At 40.2% G+C, this 6,497-nt stretch overlaps 1 long non-coding RNA gene across 1 annotated transcript; it reads right to left on the bottom strand.

The window, feature by feature from the left end:
* Positions 1-1,882: 1,882 nt before the first annotated feature.
* On the bottom strand, positions 1,883-4,942 carry LOC131418973 (uncharacterized). The gene is made up of 2 exons (XR_009223118.1): positions 4,580-4,942; positions 1,883-2,180 (listed from the first exon to the last, which is right to left on the bottom strand). It is a non-coding gene; the product is annotated as an uncharacterized LOC131418973 (long non-coding RNA).
* Between the last annotated feature and the right edge of the window lie 1,555 nt (positions 4,943-6,497).

Below are 6,497 nucleotides of genomic sequence, written 5' to 3'. Positions count from 1 at the left end.
TGAGCTTCAGGTAGAGGGACGGAGACACACAAAGGCTGGCATGGTTGCAGACCATGGGCTGGAGACGTTATGGGGCAGACATGGCTTGCAGCACAGAGTTTAGTAATACACTAGGGAAGACAAAAGATACCAGCTACATCTGTGTGTAGCCTTAAATGAATGTATGAGTATGGAAGAAAGACAGGAAATCCACAATCTCAGCTTCTGTCCCAAGAATTAAAAGAGAATAACACTGGAAAAAATACAGATAGGAAACAATAATAAAGATAAGAATCAATGAAATAGAAAAATACTAAAGAAATAAATCAGGCTAAAAGTAGTTATTTTTAAAATATTAATAATGTTAATAAACCACTAGCAACACTGATTAAGGAAAAGAAAAAGAAGTGAAACACAAATGACCAGTATCAGAAATCAAATAAGAAGTATTGTCTACAGAGTGCTTAGATCTTAACGAGATACACCATTTTGTGAAATACTTAGCACTACGAATTAGACAGCAAAGGTCAAAATTCACTTTATAAAAAACCCATATACTGAAACTGACACACAAAAAAACATAAAATAGGAAAACTGACATATCTACTAAACAAATTGAATTGTTACAACGTCAAGCCAACTAACCAACAAGAACAACAAACACTTTCCACAAGCAAAACTCTAGGTCTGGGATCATTAACTATTCCAGACAGTAGAGGGAGGGAGGAAGGAAAGGTTCAGATTCCAGATTAGACTGAACACAAAAATAGTATAGATTTTATTCACATTGAATACAGTACAAAGATGATTCTTTACCACACAGGACCTCTGAAGTCACCTTTCCACTATACTACCCAATAAATTGAACCTAGAGAAGAACTGGGGAAAAAAAGCACAACACTTAATAAATATTTTTAATACAGTAAAGAAACTGAGGTTATCTAAACAGAAGAGGAAAAGGTTAATAGGTGACAATTACCATCTTCAATGTGTGAGGAAGTCCAGAGAAGGCTAACTTTAAAAAGTGGATATAAAGTGAAAATTATTTAAATAACACGAAGAAAACTTTTATCATATGGCAAAGTAATATAGCAATCAACCAATCAATAAAAAACCAATTAATTAATGTATATCATTGATTAGAGATATTAATATTCAACAGAACTAGTTTCTGGAGGTTGTGGAGTTTTTGTCCCTGGAAACTTCTCAGAAACAAACATTAAGCCATTTGTCCTGGATAGACTTTAGACCTTCTCCTGCTGGGGTTCACGACCCCTTCAAGTTTCTTCTGTAATTTTAATCTACTGCTAAATTAAATGAGAGAAGGCATGGTGAAGTCAAATATGAGTGTGGTCTGGGGGGTTCATTAGAGGAGTGGTGGAGAAACAGTGAACACACATGGGATGCCATAGGGTTCTGAGAAGCAGAGGAATAAAAGTATGTAAAGGGCTTGAGACATATTAGGTCCTCAGTAAACAACCATTGTTATCACTAATAATTTGTTTCCAATAGTGTAGATAAAAGAAAGTTGGCTATTCTGTCAAAAAAAATCTTACTCAAAAATGTCTTAATTGACTGAAGATTAAATAATCAAAGCTGGCTTTGTTTTTAATATTCTTTTCTAGCCAGGTAGGGGTCAAGGGAAGCAAGCAAAGGAATTGGGCGACACTTAGGAGAGTCACAAACCTTGAACTTAGCGTAATCTTTGCTTTAGTCTCTTACAATTCAGGAGCCTCTAGATCCAAATGCCAACACATTGAAGTTGTTGGTGAATCTTGATTAAGATTTTGATAGTTTTGGCTGTCTGCTCAAGGAAAGCATCCTTTGAAACCTAAGGTTTCTAAGCCGTGGTTCTCAATGTGTAGCTGGTTCAGGAGCATCACCTAGGAAATGGTCAGAGACGTAAATTCTTGGGTCCGCCATCCTACTGGATCACAAACTCTGGGATGGGCTCAGCATTCTGTGTTGTAGGGGACCTCCACACAGTTCTAATGCACACTGGAGTTCGAGAACCACTGTCTTAGGAGAAGCCAGTCCTAGGTACAACATAGGGTTAGCAAGGATTCCTCTCTCACGAGGGCTTCTCCTGAGGCCCCATGGACAAAATAAGGATTCTTTTTTATGGTTCTTTTTATAGGAAGAACTATCGGCTCAACTCCAGGCAGCCTTCTTCAGGAATTTTTCCAATACAACCAGGAGCTCTGAAATTTGGATTCAAAAAAGAAAAAAATATAAAAAATTGGTTCAACGTTCAAGATATTTTCCTGCTTCAGATTGAGGGTGGAGAAGTAGCTGAAATAGAGAAAATTTTCCCAGAACACTGATCTATCATTTCTTGATGGAAACCACTGACATCTTTCAGTGGAACTAAACAATGACCAGGAAGGTTATGGTTAGTCTGATGTGTTAGAGGAGAAAGCACAAAGAGGAAAAAAAAAAAAAAAAGGAGAGAGGGAGAGTGAGGAAGGGAGATAGAAACAGCGACCATCAGTCAGAGGTAGTGACAGGCGGGGTAAAGGAATAGAAGATGCAGAGGGAGAGAAGCAGGTGCCGCTCGGTAGGAAACACACCTGTTGATACTGTGCACATGTGGCTTTCATAGAAAGGTGTAAGGTTTCTAAAAGGCAAAGAAAATAAAAACAAATCCACCCAATATAGTAATTTGTCCTAAATATTAATTGATCAGGTCTGATCATGCTGATGTCTTCCTTCTCCTTTATTTCATTCCTGTCTCAAATTCTATGTCCTGCCCTTGTCTAAGGCTTCAGAAACACACCACAATTCAAACTTTCACAAGGTGAACTGTTTAAATCATTTCACCTTCTTCTTTCCTTGCCCTTCTGCACAAAATAGATGCCTTACACTGTTAAATTACCTTTCAGTGCCTTTCAAAAAAACTTTAAAAAATTTGATTCTTAAAAGTACAGTTTTAGATTTACAGATAATTGAACAGAGAGTACATAGCGTTCCATACACCCACCGCACTGCCCCTCTCCTCTCCTCCAAGCCCCATCTCCCCTATTATTAACACCTTGCATTAGTGTGATACATTTGTTATAATGAATGAACAATATTGATACATTGTTATGAACTACAGAGCCTAGTTTGAGGGTCACTCTTTGTGTTGTACAGTTCCATGGGTTTTGACACACATATAGTGACATGTAGCCACCATTATGTACAGAACAGTCTCACTACCCTAAAAATCCTCTGAGCATCAGATTAGCTGTTAATGGCTTTTTAAAGTATTAAGTTGTCAGAATAACGTAAATTTTTACGATGAAAAATGTTCCACAGGTGCTAAGTTTTGTTAGTTTCACTATTATGATCACTATTAGAAATAATGGAAAAAAATTGAATCCCTATATAAATAGCAAAAATCATAGAATTTGAAAGATAAAAAGATCTTGAAGATGAGGAAACCCCATATTCTTCAAGACCCTGCCCTCCAGTCTCTCAGCTTTCTGTGTCATTTATCTGCGAAATCCACTGAGGAGAAAGAAAGACATCGATAAAGAAAAACAAAGCAAAAAACAAATTTTGGTTCTAAGTGGTCCTCTTGAGCCCAATTTAATCAAACACAGATTCTTTTTTATTGCCTATTTGCATCAGGAACATAATTACTAGCTGGAGCCTAATTTGAGAATATTCATTATGAATGAAATGTCATATCTAAGAACAGAATGGAATTCACTGAGGCTTTATTCTTGGAACATTTGTATGATTAAGTCAGGACACACTGTGAGAGTGATAAATAAGTTCTGTATATTTTTCTTCTCCAAGACCATGGATTTCAGCCACACTTTATACCCATGTACTTTGCAACAATGAAAAACAATTAAACAATGACCTTGAATATTTAGCCCTCAGATTCATTAGTCTTTAAAATATAAATTGAGCAATTTAAATGTAGATGACTGAAAGACTATGGAGATTTCTAGAATGTCACATTAGGTCCTTTAGAAGTGAAGAATTGACTCTATAAAACATTTCTATTCCTTGTCATACCTTGACAATCGTGCTACTGTGACTCTGTTTTAAAGAGGATAATGCCAGGCTTTACTTTAATTTACACGTTTTTAAGTACATGTACTTAATATTTCTCAGTCTCTTGAAAACTTTTATCATTAAACTCAAACTTCATTTAAATCACCAGACCTATTTGATGAAGGTCATCAAACATGATCATTTACTTGCAAACTCCTCAGAAAATTACTAATTTAACCTTACTTTGGATGATCCATTCTAGAACTCAAACTGGATTTGCCAGGCCCGTCAAAACGGCTCATAGCTCTGTGTTTGTACATTTATCTGGGAAGATGTCAACTAAGGGTAATTGTTCTTCCCAGATGCTTTCTTTACCTCAAACAGCAATACTTCCAAAGTTTTAATGAAAATGTGGCCAATTTGGTGAAAACCAAGTGACTTGTTTGTTTTAGCATGCCAATGAAATTAAGAAAATAAGTATTTTTTGTTATTGATTATAAAAATCAGAAGAAAACAAACTTCTTTGTCCAAAGACATTTCTGCAAGTGAAATTGTCTAAAAAACTGACAGCTTGCCTCCTCTTTTAACCACTAAATCATAAGAAATGTAATACCGTGGGCAAACACTTGAGCACTGTCACCTGCACAAGTCCCCAGCGCTGTCACCCCATCAAGGCCACAGATCAGGGTGAGGAGTTGGTGGAGGGAGATGGCTTTGCACTCAGCGTCTTTCCTTCCTGGGTCAGAACTCGGTCCCAGCTGCTCGCTGTCTAGTCTTCTGGGGAAGCAGAGAATTCTTCTGGGGACACGACACACTTCAGGTGTTAAGAATGTCATCATTCTTTTTTAAACAAATGTTAGATCATGTGACGCACTTCTCAGGACAGGAGGAGCCGCCTCAAGGGAAGGCAGATCTTCTCCAGGAGCTGACGGTCATCCAGGGAGAGCAGAGTCAAGGGCTGCAAAGCGCCAGCCAGCTCCTGCTCGCGTCTCATGGACACCTCTGTCACCACGCGCCCATGCCCAGGCCGTGCCCCCCCCAGCCGTTCCCATTGTAGCGCCAGAGGCCCGCGCATGCGCAGAACCGGCGCTCAGAGCGGCAGAGGGGCCGGCGAGCTGGAGAGCTGCCTGACGCGTGCACCGGAGGCAGGGTCCCTGGTGCGGAGGTGGCGGCTGCGCTGGTTTGTGTGTGGGGATTGGCAGTTTCTGGATCCTTCCTCCAGGATTTTCAGCGCTGGGGAGCTCTCCTTTCTGCAGTGTGGAGGAGCGCTGGGCAGGAGGCGGCGCCGAGGTAGGCGGTGGGCGGTGGGCGGCGGGCTCCGCGAGGAGATCTCCGCCGCTGATGGCGGGAGCGCGGTGGGGGGGGTGTCGGCGGATGGGGACGGGGCTGCTGGCGGGCTGCCTCAGGCGGGGGAGCCAAACCTCTGTCCCTTGGAGGAGCAGAGGAGCGTCGCCTGGCCGGCGGGCCCCTTTGCCTTGGCGGGGCCCCACCTCGGCAGGGCCTCCTGCCCACCCAGCAGAGGTGCAGGGGGCGGCAGGGAGTCGCCTGCCCTCTGTGTGCGCCCTTGAGTTCGCGCTCCCCCAGGACCCCGTCTAGGCCAGGTCGCGACATCCCGGGGTGAACACTTTCCTTCAGAAGACGCCCGTGGTCAGCGCTCCTCTGCCTGACTCCGCGCAGGCTATTGGGCTCCTCACTGCGTTCTTTAAACAAATAAGCGTTCCTACTTCCTTGGGACCACCTTTATAGAAAAGCCTAATCCCATTAATGGTTTCTGATAATTGACTCTATATTTGCAAGGCGAACTTTGAAGCCTGTGAATTGTTGTAAACTGCATTTAATGAAAGGAGCTTCAAACAATCCTTGGTGAAAATTATGTAACTTCCTAATAATAACTCACCTTTGGTTAAGATAGATTGATGACTGATCAATTGATGATTGACATAAGGTGTATGGAATTTAGGTTTCAGTGGAAAGGTTTTTCTTGGCAGTTGGTGCTAAAATTAAAATCGGATAAGGAGGAGGTTTTTAGAAGTAGTATGTAGTGTGTGTTTTGTCTCCGTACTCATTTAGAATCGTAAGAATTTAGATTTGGAAAGCCCATAGAACAAGAATTTTGAAATTTTGATTTGACTGACATGGTGAAAGGTCAAAAGGCCAAATACGGTAGGATTTCATTTATATGATATTCTAGAAAAGACAAACCATAAAGAAAGACAACAGATCGTTAGTTACCATTAGTTTTAATATTTAGTTAATTATTTAATTTAATAGTTTAATCATTAGTTTTAATATTTCTGATTAAAAAAATACATTTTAATGATAACATCCTAATTATGCTTTTGGATGATTACAGAAGTTAATAACCTATTAAATTCTGCAGTAGGAACAAATGACTTGTTATTGGTGTCTTTGAAGTGTAAGTATTGGTGGTACTGAAATTTTTAACTAAGCTTTTTGGATTCTGAACTACTGGTTTTTTTACTAGATCATGTTGGATGTGGCATATTACAAGTTTCAAAAGGCTCTTTAAA

Source organism: Diceros bicornis, chromosome 20, assembly GCF_020826845.1.
Source record: "Diceros bicornis minor isolate mBicDic1 chromosome 20, mDicBic1.mat.cur, whole genome shotgun sequence".
In the NCBI taxonomy this organism is placed as follows: Eukaryota; Metazoa; Chordata; class Mammalia; order Perissodactyla; family Rhinocerotidae; genus Diceros; species Diceros bicornis.
The sequence above is the reverse complement of the archived record's forward strand: the minus strand, read 5'-3'. Positions and strand labels throughout refer to the sequence as shown.